The sequence below is a fragment of the Apis cerana genome, linkage group LG10 (assembly GCF_029169275.1).
Source record: "Apis cerana isolate GH-2021 linkage group LG10, AcerK_1.0, whole genome shotgun sequence".
NCBI classification, from domain to species: Eukaryota; Metazoa; Arthropoda; class Insecta; order Hymenoptera; family Apidae; genus Apis; species Apis cerana.
In genome coordinates, this window is record NC_083861.1 from 1637744 (window position 1) to 1654178 (window position 16435).

The 16435-nt window shown below is 37.7% G+C and overlaps 1 protein-coding gene and 1 long non-coding RNA gene across 17 annotated transcripts in view; one reads left to right on the top strand and one right to left on the bottom strand.

Annotated features, from left to right (window-relative positions):
• LOC107996036 (uncharacterized) overlaps positions 1-14413 on the bottom strand; it is a 227934-nt gene extending 213521 nt beyond the window's left edge. For 2 of the 9 annotated variants that reach the window (XR_009831290.1, XR_009831285.1), the window contains exons 1-2: positions 14235-14393; positions 11387-11659 (exon numbers count right to left, since the gene is read on the bottom strand). This is a non-coding gene — a long non-coding RNA (uncharacterized LOC107996036). Of the gene's footprint in view, positions 1-2015; positions 3819-5435; positions 8371-11386; positions 11660-14234 lie in introns of those variants that run through there. The other 7 variants (XR_009831287.1, XR_009831286.1, XR_009831288.1 and 4 more) reach the window with 7 other exon arrangements.
• A 74-nt stretch (positions 14414-14487) lies between these two features.
• Positions 14488-16435, top strand: part of LOC107996037 (netrin receptor UNC5C) — a 48355-nt gene continuing 46407 nt past the window's right edge. For all 8 annotated transcript variants that reach the window (XM_062080025.1, XM_017053895.3, XM_062080028.1 and 5 more), the window contains exon 1: positions 14488-15057. The gene's annotated coding sequence lies outside the window, so the exon portion shown is untranslated. The remainder of the gene's footprint in view (positions 15058-16435) is intronic.

Sequence of the window (16435 nt, forward strand, 5' to 3'; positions counted from 1 at the left end):
GAATTGTAGACCAAATGGATGAAATTTTACACGAATCATTCTTCGTATCAGGAGAACATAATTTAAAAGGATTTTTTTATTATTATTATCTGATATCTATCTTTCTTTTTCTTAACTTTTTACCATTTTTTTTTGTGTTGTCATCTTTTTATCACTTTAATTTTTTTTTTTGACAATTTATTCGTGTTTAAACATCTGCTTCTTGTACGCTTACCTTTTGCCTTTTCCAGTTTTTTATTAGTTTCTTTTATTTTTTAATATTTCAAGCTGTGTATGATTATTATTTGAAATATATTTTTAATAACTAATTACATAAGTTATAATGTTTTCAAATAATATTATCTGATTAATTTTTCTTGTTTTTGAAATATAAAAATTTTTGTTCAGATAATGGGCGATATTTTTGTCAAATATGTTAATATCAAAGTTTTTTGAAGAAAGAGTTTTTTTTTAAATTGTCGGATTTATGCTAAGAGATCATGATATGTTTCTATGAATTGTGTATTTGTGAGAGAATGTGCTTTGAAGATAGGTGTATTCTAATGGGTCTTGAATATCGTGGGAATATGTACATACACAATTTATTATAATTATTCGAATAAATATACGATAATTTTTATTGTTTGTATTTTCTGAAATATATATAATTCTTTTTTGAAAGAATAAATATTTAATTTCATACATTGAAATACATTGAAATTTTTTCCTAATAAATTATATTATTTCCTAATAAATTAATCATATTAAAACAATAATATCTTTTTATATGAAACACACTAGTATGTAGAATATATAAATTCTAAATTTATTTTAAATTTTCAATATTATTTTTGTTTTTTTTTGTATGTAATTTGATTCGCATAATAATATGTAGTAAAGAAAATTTTAATGTATAAAATATTTAACTTTTTCATATCTTTTGTAATAAATATTCCTAAATAATATTCCTAAATAATATTGTAGACAAAAAAATTGTAAAAATTTTTAAATTGATGTTATATTCTTACACTTTCTTTCGAGAAATAGATTGTTTTACAAAAATTCAGATTTTTCAAGATAAATTAATTTTCTCGTAAGATTTTCCATCAGAGACAATGTAAAATTATTCGTCTCCTTCTTTCCAAATCTGCCATTAATTTATTTTTTTCATTACATTGTCTGAAAGAAAAAAATATTCAAGTCATTCACCGTTACATTAAAATCGTTCAATCTTCCAAGCCCTTTTAAACCCTCCAAATTCGACCATCTTGCCGAAAAGCTCATAAGTTGAGAAAGTTGAATGGTCATCGCCAGCCGCATGCTTTCCACCCCTCTCTAAGAAGCATCTTCGTGAGGACTTGCTTTCCGTGGCAACCCCATCCGTCTATTAATCCGATCTTTTGTGCCCGCTATCGATCACGACTGCTCACAGTAGGGGGCATCCACGAAGCGTTCGACAGCGTTCTTTCCTCTGGTGTAGTTCGTGCAGGTATTTTCAGGTAAAGCCACACGCTGCGCCGGCGAAAGGGTACGCGACTTGTTTTCGACCATGGGAGCCACTCGTCGACGGAATATTAATTATGTTAATTACCAGTCCGATGAGACTGTTCAACGAGTGGAACGTGCTAAATGAGTTTCGTTAGTTACGATTGCTTTCCCTTATGGAGCCGATAACGCGTCGTCAGGACGTGGAACACGCGTGCTACATACCTGGATATCCTCTTATTGTGCACCCCCGAACTGATTCAATCGGCCGGCTTGAATTTATGCACCGAAATTTTCTTGGAATGAGGATCCAACTCAATGGCGGGAACATACGTAAATTGTCTCGAAAGGTGCTTATGCATGCCTTTAGAACACATGCGGTGATTAAAAAAATTCTGTGGAATAATTTTGTACACTTTATTTGGGAAATGAAGAAGAAACGATCGCTTGTACGTGCTTCCTGTAAATATTATCGTAACGAATAATGGGTATCTTTATATTTGTGGCGTTATATAATTGGAGAAAGGAGAGAAAGGAGAAATTAATAAAAATTTTAAACGAACAAACAATTTTATTAATTTTAAACAAACAAGCAATTTTAAAAATCGATGGATATCGAAGGATATCCAATTTTTATGCAAGTATTAAAAAACACTTAAGGGATGTCTCTGATTTCATTAATTCATTGTTTCGATTCGTCTAAATCTCTGAAAGGAAGTTCACGCCTGTATCACGATTTTAATCCCTCGAAGCCTTTCTCGTGGCAAGAAAATACGAGTAAGAAGAAGAACGAAAAGCCAAGGTGTACGAGCAAAGATCAAGGAAGCACAAGATGATGCTCGCATTCCATGGTGGCCATGGAAACAAAAGGAGGCTTCCTCCTTTGTCTCACGAGGGCACACCCTCGTGTGCCGCGGCATTATTCGCCTGTGACTCGATATTATATCCATCGAGACGAGTATCGAAGCGAGCAGGGAGAACAAGACCGCTCTTCTTCGACCTCTAATGGCACGTTGGTTTTCTGAAAGCGGGCGACGAGTCCTAGACGTTCCTCTAACCCGGCAATTTCGGTGCCCCACAATCTGCCAGATTGCATCCCGCCTAGAAGGCGAATTATCCCTCTCGTTCTTTCCTCCCGTGGCCTTTATCTGTATTGGTATATATCGAAAGAAAGGAGAGGAGAAAGGCCAAATAGAGAGAACTCCACCTTTTCCCCGCTGCCACTTTTGCGCCGTTTGTAATTCCGAAACGAGGCGTTTCTACCTTACACGATTTCCACGATGAATCTTCGCTGTGTGCGTGTATTCGTTGGTTAGAGTGGTCCTCCTTCTGCCTCTGTCTCCGGTATAATGACAGAGTTTCGTGGGTTTCCGTGAAGGAATGAAGCAACAGATTCCCCGTTTGATGTGACGATGAATCCAAAGGATCAAACGATTGCAATTTTATATCCATCGAGAGGAGGGAGGGTGTGGTCGGATCCTTTCGTTTAATTTTCATCTTTTCGTCCCTGGATCCATACAAAATTTGAGAAACAGGATTCTTTTAAATTTGTTCAATATAATAATTCGTATACTATTTCAATCTGCTCTGTTTAATACTTTTTGGATATTTTATACGTATATAGGTACGGGAGATTCTTCCAGTAATACGCCATTTTACCAATTTGTTAGAATAAAATCCATCTCTGCCGCATCTCAGTATCTTCAACATCAAACAAAAAGGTCATTCTCAAACAACGTAATACTTTACTTTTGATCCCTGAAAACTTCAACTCTATCTCCCTGTTCTTTTTGAGAAACGGAAAAGAGATCCTTGCCGCGATTCCTGCGGGGAAAAGAAAGAAAGCCTCTTTCGACTTGCCGGAAGAAAGGAAGGCAGGCCTTCTCGGCCAGAGCGAACGTTCCTTACAACAATCCGGATGAGAAGAAAAGAAAGGAAGGAAGGAAGGAAACGTCATTCGACGCGCATTCTTGGAACGCGTGCCTGGCAATTTTGCGGCTCGAGGATGCCTTCACAATTAGCGGTATCTACCGAACCGGCGCATTCTTCTTGCGGAAGAGTGTCCAGATCCCACGCGGCAATCCCTCAAGGCCATCTCTATCCTCCTCTCTCCTATCCGCGGTTTTGTCGTTAGGCATTAATTGAGCCCCGGTTCCGTGAGATTACAGAGGATCCTCTTCCTTCGTCCACAAGTATATATAGTAGTATATAGTATATATACTATATATATATATACCGAGAAACCGAATGAATTTCAGCCCGCGATGTCCCCTCTTGTCCCCCTTCCCAATTCTCTTTTTCTCGACCGCGTTCCTCATTTTCTTCTTCCCTGGCAGAACTGCTCGGGAAGCAACCTGTTATTAAGGGAGCCCGCCGATTAGATTGCGCTAATGGCGAACCGCTGTCTCCTCCGGAGAGAAGAAAGAATCGAACGGGCTCTTCTCCACTCTCGTCGCCCGTTTATCCCCGTATCTTTTTTCCATCCCCACCTTCCAGTGTGATCTCGTGTTCCCAAGGACACGACACGCTTTAGATGAAGGTGAGGGAGGGGAAAAAGAAGAAAAAAAGAGAAAAATACGTGTATATATATATATATATTTATCCACGTGGAGAGACGGAGAAAAAATTCAATGTATCTCGCGACGAGGTGAGTTGCTCGTTTCTTTCCACTACGGATCAACGCGTACTAGGTCGTGATTCCATTAAGGGAGGCTACCTTCGTTGATCCTTCGGTATCCTGTCGGAATCGTGGCGATTCCCTCCCGCGCTGGATTCGGCAACACTCTCTCTTTTAAGCGCCTCGTATTTCCCGTGGGAACGCAACAGACCCCTCCCCCTCCCCCGACAAAGGCACGAAAAACGTTTAATAAATAAATTGATCGGGTTTCTCCCTTCCAATTCCCTTTCCTCTTTCCTCGTTTTTCCTTCTTTGCACATGTTCTCCGTCCTCCTTTCGTAACCCCGAGCTTCCATTCGAAAGGTAGACCGATCCCCCCTCCCCTTCCCCTTCCGGAAACGCGACACCACGGAGACCTAAGCTCTCCAACTCACGTTTCATTAGCGAGCTAATACCCGGGCGACGTTTCTGCCTCCGGGAAATTATTTTTATTCGTATTGTTGTGTCGAGTACAATGGGGAGGGACGTCATTGGTGGCTGCTGGGTATATATATATATAACGCATATGGCTCGAAAACGAAGCGACGCTGAATTTTCGAGTACCCGATGTTTCACGTTTCACGGATCCTGGTTGATTGTGATGCAGTTTTAACGCACAGGATCTGGGTCGAGTCCCTGGTCGAGTTTCGCCTGGTTTGACCTACCGGTCGATTCGAAATCCGCATTGCGAATTTCGAGTTTCCGGACTGGCCTAGAAACTCGTAAAGGGTTACTCGTAGAAAATTAAAGAGAGCTTGCAAAACGGAATATTCAAATGGATGTTATTCATTAAATTTTTCTATATTCGTAAAATATAATATAAATTTCGAATAATAATTTCTGATAATATTTAATTTTAGATATAGTTTTTAGATATAGTTATTGTTTCTAATTAATGCTATTAAAGCTCTCAAAATGATGAATTTCACATTATTATCCTCGTACTTTTAACGTCGAATTTTGATATATGTATAGGATGTTTTAATTAATTAATTTAATTGGTTAAATTAAAAAAGAATTTAATGAATTTCCAAATGTAATTATTCGATTATAGATATAGGAAAATCGAATAAATTTAATCACCCTATATTTAACAATTACAAAATATATAATCGATTTATATTTTATATTTATAAGAAAATTTATTATATATATATATATCCAAAAATTATAATTTTATTGAAAGTTTTTATATAGAGAATAATTGGTTATATAATTGTATAATAATATTTTTATCGAAAAATTTCTTTGACTAAAATCATTTCCTAAAAAAAGTTTTTTCGCAGAGTGACAAAATATTAAAAACTAAACATTTTAAAATTAAAAATTTTGCTTTATTTCATATTACTACAAAGCTATATTTAAAAAAATAAAGAAACATTAAACGATATTTCCTTAAAAAAGAATTTCTATAATCAACGAATGAATACTTTTAAAGAGTTTTTTTTAAATTATTCACAAGTATAATATAAATTTTAAAATACGCATAAATTATTTCCCGTGAAAAAAATTCATTTGAAATATTTTTAAAAACATAAAAATTCAAATTACAACAAATTAAATAGCAAAATTTTTCCTGCCAACAGAGAACCAATCGATTAAACGAAATATTTCATTTTTTATGCATATTTTTTTCACATTAAACAATCCCAACCTGTACACCAAACCTATTTCGATTCAAACGGTAGCAGAGAGGATTAAAAGAAAGGAACAAAAGGCTTGTCTCGAACCCTCCCCTCTTTCTCTCTTCAATACAATTTCGCAATACGAAATCACCTTCCGGATTGTCGCGTTTCACAAACCGCATCCACCGAGCTCGCAAACTAACCGATTCGACTCGCCTCTCGAATATTCGCCATATGCTCGTTCCACTCGACTCTCTCTCTCTCTCTTTCTCTGAAAAATTCTAAACCATCGCGGGACACACGGTTTCCCCGCGGCGATCGTGCCGACTCGTATCGAGGCGCACAATAACGACCTGGAAAATTAGGGTGTGCGCCACAGCCGGTTGATTTCGAAGAAAATGAGAGAGAGAGAGAAAAGGAATAGCTAGTCGCGCGTTCATTACACGACCGTTTGCGAATCCGTTGCTCGCGATACACAGGACGGCGGGTTGGCAGCAGCGGGGTGACACAATTGTGAACGAGTGGCGAGTAACTCGAGTAGGCACTCGGCCGATCTCTCCCGCTGCGGGATACGCGGCCGCGCAACAGGCTTTATGCGCCCGTTGCACCACTTATGCAATCGTGAATGCACAGCCACCCCGCGAACGCGTTCCTCCGCATTTCAATGGGAGCCCAAGGCTGTGCCCGTGCGGCTATTCAACGCGATTCCACCGAACGGGAATAACGAGTCCTTCCTGCTGACTCGCCGATGCGTTTGTCTTTATCGGGTATGTGTATAATAATGGACGGTGAAGGGAAGTGTAGAATGAATGGGTGAGTTTTGTGATCGATCTGGTTTTAAATTGTTTTCAAGCAGTTCTCTCTCTTTTTTTTTTTTTGAGAAAGTATGATGGACTTTAATTTTTAAGATATTTATTAAAAATAATAATATGAATAATCGATACTGGTGTATACTTTATCACGAATATGAGTATAGATAAAATTCTATGTAAATAGTTGTAAATCTTTTTTTGCAAATATTTCAAAAATTAAGATCAATCGTCCATTATTTATAAAAAATTGTTTAGAATGTTGTACAAGATATTTAAAAATCATCAATATCGGAAAAGAGATATTGTTTTAACTTCATTATTCTTTTTTTTGTACAAAATTTGAAAAAGAAAATTATCTCAAGTTGAGAAATTTTGATTAATTAATCATCGATGAAGAGAAATATAATAAGAATGGAGGAAATTTGGATCTTATAAAAAGAATTTGATTCAAACAAATAAGACTTTGAATACTGATATGAAAATAATTTTGCTTAGTAATTGTTGAAATATTTGGAAAGAATTTTGATCTTATGAATAGATCGATTTGAATTATTTTGACAGAGTTTTCAAAAATGTTAGAAAATAATTCTGATTCAGTTAATCATCCAATTCTTTAAAGATGGAGTTAAATATACATATGTATAGAAGGATAAAATAAATTTGAATAAATTTGGTTTTAAACGATTTTAAAAAAATTCTTTCTTTCTAAACAGAGTGTGGTGAAAGAAGAAATGTTCTAAGCCTTCAAAATATTGGAAGACATTTTCAACAAAAGATAGCTCTTTCTATAAATTAGTCACCTAAAATTCTTTTAGAAAGATGATTTTAAAGAAATTCTTTATTCGTAAAGTAAACTTCGAGGAGAAAAGGATCACTTCAAAAGTGAAGACAGCATCTATTAAAGATGATTATATAAATTAGTTACTTATCATATTTTTCTTAGATTTTAAAACGTTTTGAAGAAATCCTCAATCTTTGGAATAATAAAGAAGATTCCAAACAGACTGGTATATAATATTCATAAAATACAGCCATATAAATTAGTTGCCAAAACCATTCTACCAAAATAGAATTAAACGCATATATATTATCCGAGCTAATCTCAAAGGATAAGTAGAGAATCACGGCATCGTTTAACGACGGCGAATCGAAAACGAGGCAATGTCGTAACGCGTTTTCGTGTTTTTCAGTGTCGAAAGACGGTTTCATTCGAACGAAAATAATCTTATTACCCATAAAAGCAACGTTTCGAGCGATCGTAAAGATCTCTACGGAAGCCGTAAAAAAAAAATAAAAAAAGATAGAAAAGAGATCGAAACGACGATGAAGGGAAAGCAAGAAATTTAAATCGAAGTCGATATCTTTGTTCGCCTTTGCACATTGTGGGAATATGAGGAAGGATCGAAGAGACGATAATGAAGGACGAACTCGTATCTCGAATTTATATCAACTTTTATACCGACTTTTATTTTTTTCAGATTTTTCCTACGAGTTATCGATTCCATTAAGAACTATTAGCAAGCTGAAACCAAAGTCGTCTCGAGAAAGAGAGACAGGTTCTCTCGAACGGTCAATGGGCTCTCGACTTTGCTTACCTGTTCGTCCAGTCCCGTCTTCGAGTGGATTCATTTGTTTTAGGACCAAAGAGGACGATGGAGATTCGGGCCGAGAGATAAAGGAGTCGATTCCCTGAGGTCTTCAGGATCTATCTTCGAATATTTCGAATTTGTTCCCCCGTGAAAGATGACTGTGCTCTTCTCCACGTATGAGAATCGATTCCATTCGATTTATTGTCGGCGAGTAATTAATATTCCTTTCAAGACAAAAAATTTATCAGGAAAGATAATTTTGAAAGATAATTAATGTTAATTGATGTTAATCGAAATTTGGCAATATTTTTCTATCATCTTTAAAGTAAGTTTCACAATTACCAATGAGTTAAAATAAATAATTTTACCAGTCGAATATTTCCTGATAATTCTGGTTAATATCTTTAATTAATAATTAATTATTAAACAATTTTCATAACGAAATAAAGATATTTTACAACGAAATATTTACAACGAAATAAAATAAATCATCGAGCATAGCAAAGAAGATTAATAATGTCTTTAAACGTTCCTTTCTTCAATTCTTCGTAGTTTCAACATATTCATCACTGTCTCCATTTGAAGTTTAAGATATATTTATCCCATTTCACGACTCTTTTGCACCGTAACAGTGACACACTTCGAATAAATATAATCAACATACCAAGATCCAAATATCTCGTTAAATTAGCCATGCAATTCACATTTCATCTCTTTGTTCGCTCAGAATAAAATAACACGTTCCATTTTCTCCCTTTTCCACAATTTCCAACGAGAAATATTCGTCTTCCCTCCTTCTTTTGATATCTCGAGGAAGCCCTCGAGACAACCGAGCTCCTCCACGTCCAGTTCCTTTCTCTCTTTTCTTTTTTCATTTCTTTTTTTCTTCTATTCTTTTCTTCCATCTTCCATTCTCTCCTTTTTCCCTTTTTAATCCGCCCTCGCGTGTCTCCCCTCCCCTCCTCCTTACAAGAAATGGGACAGGCTCGGATTTCACCGGTGGACTCCTCTCGAGGAAGGCTCGCGTCGTAACTCTAGACAGGCAGCGTCGATTTTTCCCCAGGAAAATTAATGGACCCGCTGACAACTCGCGTAAAAAAGAAGAAAAAAAAATACTCCCTCGTATATACATCGATTTCCTCGATGCGAGCCCGCAATTTTGTCTCGCGTGGTGACTCGCGTCGAGGATTCTTTTTTCCTCGAGCTTCAAGCTTCGTTTCTTGTCCCCGCTTGATCGATCGTTTGTCTCTGCGAAATCAAACTTCGTCGACCGGTTTCGATTTGGGTTGGGGAGGCAACTCGTGAATCGCAATGCGTTTCGAATTCTCGAATTTTAGAAAAGGAATTTGGATCCTTTTGGGACAGGTTAGAGAGGTTATCGCTTACGCGGTCTGTCAATTAAGGCTATCTCTCCGCAGAAAATCGGCCACTTTGATCTCCAAGCGGAGTGATTTGCTTTCCTTTCGAGTGGAACGAGATATCCGGGGAAAGGATCCGGACACAGAAATGGTTGATGGGAAATATTTCGGTGTAAAAAAATCTTTACTTTAAGATATTGTCGAAAGAGTAATCGAAACGGGTCTAAAATAATTTGTGGTCGCCTTAAGAAAATATATAAATCTACCTGTTTGTCTTTTATTTCTCGAAGGACTGAGAACATCTACCTGTTCGTCAAACATTTATTTTCCCAAAAGATCTTCCATTCCCAGAATTCTTTTGTCCTTTGAATTTTAATTCAATTTCGTGATTACGTATTTTCCATTTTCTTTTTTCTAATAAAAATTTATTAAGTAAATTCACTTTGATAAATTTTAAACATCAAATCAAATTTTATCCTCTTTTTATGATTAACAATACGGTTTTTATTTAATTTAATAATTTTTAGATCTTCCATTTCTAATAAAAATTCATATTGATTTTTTGATTTTGAAAAATGATATAACACATCTTTTTTTTCTAATTTCTAAATTTTAAAATATATTTCAATTCTTTTCTTTCAATCTCGATAAATTTTAATTCGATTCAATAATTTCTCAATCTCAATTCTGATAAAAAAATCACCTTCCAGTAACGATTCAATCGTAGAAGTTCGCTGGTTAAGAAACGATGGAACGACCAGGAGGGTTGCGTTCTCAAGTTCCTGGCGGTATCCTGGTGAAACGGAACAAGATTTCCCTTACAAGATTTCCCTCTTAAGGGAAGCAACTTACAAAAACGAGCACTCTGGAAGCCTCTCGTGGAAAAATCGCGGGCTGAACTGATTCTGGAAAGGTGTGCTCGTTGAAAAACGTGGAAGGCAGGAACGTTTCCCTTCTTTTTCATGCAATTCCTTCAAGAAGCGGATTCTTGGCGAGCAGATTTCTTCCCTTCTGACAAAACTTCAGACCAGGAATCTTTGTTCGTTCGCAAGAGTACGTGAGGAGGCAAGTCGTTAGCGCCATTGAGATTCGAAAACGAGCTTCTGTTCTGTGCCCGATCGCGTCACATGCTTCGTGTGGAATTTCGTGGACGTGCACGACACGTGTTCGACGCTGCTGGACCCGCATCTCGTTTCGAGATCCACGGACACTTGAGGAACGATTTGGAGAACATCAAAGAAGCCCTCATTGATGACACAGGGGAAACAACGAGGAAATTTAGCGGAAGGCACGAAAATAAACCGAAAGGAATCACAATACGTGGGTAAACAAAAATACAATGGCTAGTTGTTTATGGAGTCCCTAATTCAAACGAGAACAAGGATGAAGATGTAATGCTTATTAAAACTAAAACTATTCGTATTTATTAATAAAGAGTAGTTTTATTACGTTTATTTCTAATTGTGTTGATGCATTTTCATTGTATTATATTGTTGCAGATACTAAATATATACATATATATACTTACTACTTGTTGATGAAGAAATATTTAATTGATCATCTCTGACAGATCAAACAAAATTACAAATAACGAACGTTCAATTTATCTTTTCTTCTTTCCACAGCTAATATCTTTGTTAAATTTCCCACCCAAAATATCACCGAAATAAACCAAATTCTCGTTCAAGCGGAAACAATCCCTACTCAATAAATATTCCGGAACGATAATGTACATATTTTCCTTACACTACATTTCCTCCACAGATAAGAAAATTCCAAAATTTACGTATCGAGAAATCTCCTTTTCCTCGATATAATAAAAAGCCATTGTAATATAAAATAATATAAATAAATAAACTTCATCAAAAATCGACCTGCTCACCATTTCCTTTCATCCACGGAGAAAAACTCCGATTCCTGTGGGGAATGTGACCGGTGTGGACCCAGGACAGGGGCCTGGAAGGGCTGTATCATGCACCGGGTGACCCCCGCTGGGTGCTTCTGCATCGACGGTACCATGGCAGAAGAGGGGGTGTGGCACCCCTCGGGATCCTGCGGTCATCCCTACCCGTCGGCGGCCCTTAGAAGCGGTCGTGTACACGCACAGCGTGGCATTATGCAGGCCCCGTGTTCTACAGGCCGTTACGGAACCGCCCTGTAATGGGATAAAAATAACCGTGTTTATATAGGATTACGAGACGATCATCTTCCACTGGGCCGAGTTTTCACGGTGGAATAGGCCTTGAAGTAGGAAGGGTGGAATTTTCGTCAAGCCGATTCCTCACTCCATTGTCTATGAAGTAGTAGCGGTTAATAAATACGTAATAAAGACATACGTCGTTTGGGATACGTGATGATATCGAAGAGTTCATTGATGTCAAAGGAATTCATCTTTTTTGTCCTTCTCTTCGTTTATTTGAGAATATATATCGAGGAAGATATATTATAATTTGATAAAAGTGGATTTAAATATCGCAGAAATGTGTTATACTCACAATAGAGGATAATCAATAATTATTTAAAATTCAATAATTATAATTCAATAAATCTGTATATTAGGAATAAGGAAAAAAAAATACATATTGTTTTGTAAAATTTTATCATTAGAATATTGTTTATATTAGAATTTAATTTAATTTAAAATGGAAATTTCTAATAGATTTATATATATTCAAATTTTATACTTTTATATTATATGTATTAAATAGACGCAATAAATGCATTAAACAAGACATTAATAAACATATATTGCGCTACAAAAAGACTAAAAAAGAATACGAAAAATATAATACGTTAACTTAAGCTCTCGCGCCTCAATCACCCAATCAATCAATCCCCCTCCACCAATCCCCTCATCATTCATCGAAGGGAAGAAAAGGTTACATCGTGTGTTTGCCACGCTACTAACGAGACAGCAAGCTCTGTCTCGAAATCGTATCCGTCGATATTAACTATCCGGCTATATTTGATTACAGTCTCAGCTAATTGCGCGTCACCGTTCTCCTCCCATTCACCGTTCTCTTTCTCACCCCCTCTACAAATCCGCCGATCAATCGGCTATCACGAGTCTACTGTTGAACGACGCTAGACAAACCTCGATCAGGGATCACGCGAAGAATCTGCGAGCGTGTGTGCGTATGTATATGTGTGTTTGTGTAGAAATGATGCATCAGGATTGCAACAGAGTATCCACCCCCGTGTACCATGCGTGTTATTAAATTATTCTAGCGTAACCCGGTGAATCTACCGGCGGATATCTACCCGCAGATATAAATTGATATCGACAACGCCGATTTCGAGCGGCAAGAGGATACAATTGGTGCGCCACGCCGGCTAAATACGCTCGTTCGCGTACCTCCGCAACGGGGGGTTAAATTCCTGTTATTAATGGATTTGTTTGCGGTGCCTACCACGCCGGTCAATATTTATTTACGCTGGGCGAATGTTAGCGTTGCGACGAACGCTCTGCCCAATTCGATGTGCGGATCAGAGAGGGACGAGAAGGCGAAATGGGAAGGACTGGACGACCTGGTTTAAAGAGGGCAGCAGAGTCACGGGAAATGGCAAAGATCGTAAATTTGGCGGCTGTATTTATTTGGGGGATAAAAAACAAATTTATGCATCGATAACGCGGCAGCGGTGAGGAAGAACGTTTTTGATTTCCTGAACCCTTTTTTTTTTATTAAAGGTCCCCGGTGCTCGATCGTGAACCGGTGATCCCCCCGCGCCGTTCAACAGGAAACGAACGTCGTACATCTTTTAAGTTGAGTTGCCCTTTTAATGGGAGACGATGAAATTGTGCAGCTTTTTTTCACATTCGAATTTCGAATTTTTTTTTTTTGTCTGCTCGAAGTTTATATAGCTTGGAGTATTAAGTGAGATTCGTAGAAACGAAATGATAGTTTCAGTTATAGTGTAGTATTTAGTATTAAGCGATATCGGTATTAATATTGGATATCGTGTGCTCGTTCTCTAACAGAATGGAATAACCTGTTCTTATTTCAGGATCATAATATTAATTCGATATACAGTAATTATTTAAATCAAAACGTCAAGCCGTTCATTATATGGAGTCATAATAAACCTACACGTCTTGTAATTTAAATGCAGCCACGGTATTATATTAACTTCGTGTTTAGTACAAAGAAGAGCGATATTAATATATTCGGAACGTTTAAGTAATTATAAAATTTAATAATATATATATATATATATATATATATATATATATATATATATATATACACAATATTAAAATTAAATATCCACGCACGTACGCCCATTTTATTTATTCAACGTATCGTATTTAATATGAAACGAAATTTCACAAATTTCACAAAATTAATTCTCTTTTATTCCTCAAAATCACAATACATCTTTACATTATAATTAATAAATTTTCTATGCTTTCTCAAACTTTCAATTCAAATTAAAAAGTATACTTTCTACTTTGGATTTAAAGATTAGAATTCAATTTATTTTCTCCAAGAAACAAGAAAAGTCACGAAAATGAAAATGAACTTTAATTCTCACAATCCTTACATTTCGAAAATCTCAAAACATTTCGAGCAAATGCAAAATCGAAATCAACGCACCCCCACAAAATCAACACGATCATCTCCTCAACCTCCAATCATCCAAAAAACAGTGAATCACGAAATCTCCCCTCCCCCTTCCAACAAACATTCTCATTATCCCCACCCACGAACCCCCATAAAACTCATACATACGAGGCCAACATTCACTCCGCCCAGAAGCGTCGATCCGTTTCTCTCGGCAGTTCGCGCGACACTCAGCACGGTTGGCTCGTCGAGGCTCTCCAGCATCCGCGCGCGCTCCCACCAACGTGGCCGGCTCGAGCGCACGGCTCGTCTCTCCGCCGCTACTGCCACCACCACCGCGGCTCTCCACCACCACCACCACCACAGTCGACGGCGTCTCCACCACCACTCTGAGCGAGCAGCGGAGGAGCCCAAGAGGCGAAGGGCCCCGAGGTTTCTGCGCTCGGAGTCAGTTGGCCGAAATGAGCCGCGCGCGTTGGGGCTCTCGGTGTTCGTTCCCTCGTTAAGGGTGGCAACGCGTCCGGTGGCGTGCACCGCTTTACCCGTGAGATGTGCGGGGATCGAATGGAATACGCGAATCGCGCACCGTTCCGTCGAATTAACTGTATCTGGTACGAAAGTGACGGAGGTAGATAGTTTTCGAGAGCGAGGAGAGAGATTACCACGGTGTCTCGAAGGAAAGAGATTGGAGGAAGGATAGGAGTGGAAGGGTGAACTTCGGAAGAAGGGAACCTCTTCTTGCCTCGATACTCGACGCCAGGTGAACTCGATCTTGAGGTTTCAGCTTTGATCGTTGCCAATCGATCAGTGTCAGTGCAGTGGGCTTCTTCTTTTTCTTTTTTTTTTTTTTCACTTGTGTCACTTGCGTGGAAACAGTGGTTTTGGAAACATTGAACATTTTGTGTGTTCCTCCAAGGTGCAAGGTGGATTTTCCTCGGGGAAACCAAGTTCTGAGATTTTCCTTTCCTCTTTTTGGATCTAAGTTTTGCAAGTGAGTCCCGACGGTAGATTTTTATTAGAGAGCAATTTAATTTATTAGAACGTGGCCAAGGTTTAATTAAAATTTGAACGAGGCCGTGGAAATTGGACGAATATTTCTCTAACGAACTGTGACGAGCGATTGGCGGTTCAAGTGTTCTCCTGTTACGTCGATTTTTCAGTCGAGGAGAATTTTATACGTGCTTCTACACGTATATATATATTTTTTTTTCTTTTTTTTGCATGTAACGGGTGATTTCTTTTAATATACGCAGAAGTAGTCACGGTTGACAGAGCATTTCGAAAAGCTTCGAAATTAGGAGGCGGTCGCTTATCTGGCAAGCCGAACTCCCGCTGGGCCACGGCTTAAAGGTCCCCTGGAAAAACTATTTAAAAAGCCGCGGCATCCAGTGAAACTGTTTCCTCCGAGACCGTTCTTACGCTCCACTTGCCTTCCAGCCGTCTCTCGTTATTGCTATTCAAATTAAGTCACCGTGGCCCGCGGATAAAGCGATTCTCGTGTCGGTGATTTCGAGTCGAGAGTTTCGGTGTTGCATAGCAATTGGAAAAAATTCTGCGAAAGTTCTCTCTGACGATTTACTTGTTGCTTATCGCCAGTTCCGCTTACAGAGAATTTTGTGAAATGGAAATTTAAATCGAAAACTGCATATTGCTCGATAGATAATTGAATTGTATAATACGAGCAAGGAAAGAACGAATAGATAATTGTCGGTGTATTTTTATCGATTCCATACTCGATTGATCGAAAATGGTTTATCTAAAACGTTTATTATTATTATTTTTAGTTTGTTCAAAATGTTTCATCCGACTAAAAAGTGTTGATATTATCATTGGAAAGGAAATAATTCTCGACGGTGTTATTTAGAAAAACAGTTTTCGGGTTTTTTATTATCCTCGCCATGTGTTTAAAAACGAGTAATAATTCCTTTTGACACTTAAAACATAATACATTATATTGTAAGAAACACGATCAACAGTAACATATGTCAACCTTTATTTCACTTATATCGACCTCGAAGAAAAATTACCCAATTGTCCTCCACAATCGTGCAATCGTTCCATGAATCTCTCAACCTTTCCAATTTAGCGATCCACGATGACTGAAAAAAACACGATGACGATAAAAACTCGAAAACGTCTCATCTTTTGTCGTCTTCTGACACGCGATCGCGTATCCATAACGTTCAATTTTAACTTTCGACCGGTCCACTCCATAATTCTCAAGAAACTGCTGGTTTACGAAATACGAATAAAATTGCCGGCTCCCCGGAGGAAACCGGATGCTCCCGTTTCGAAAAATACGCGAAAGGAAGTAGCCTGGTAGCAGATGAACGACTCTCGACCCCCGGCGGATCGTATAATCGTAAAGT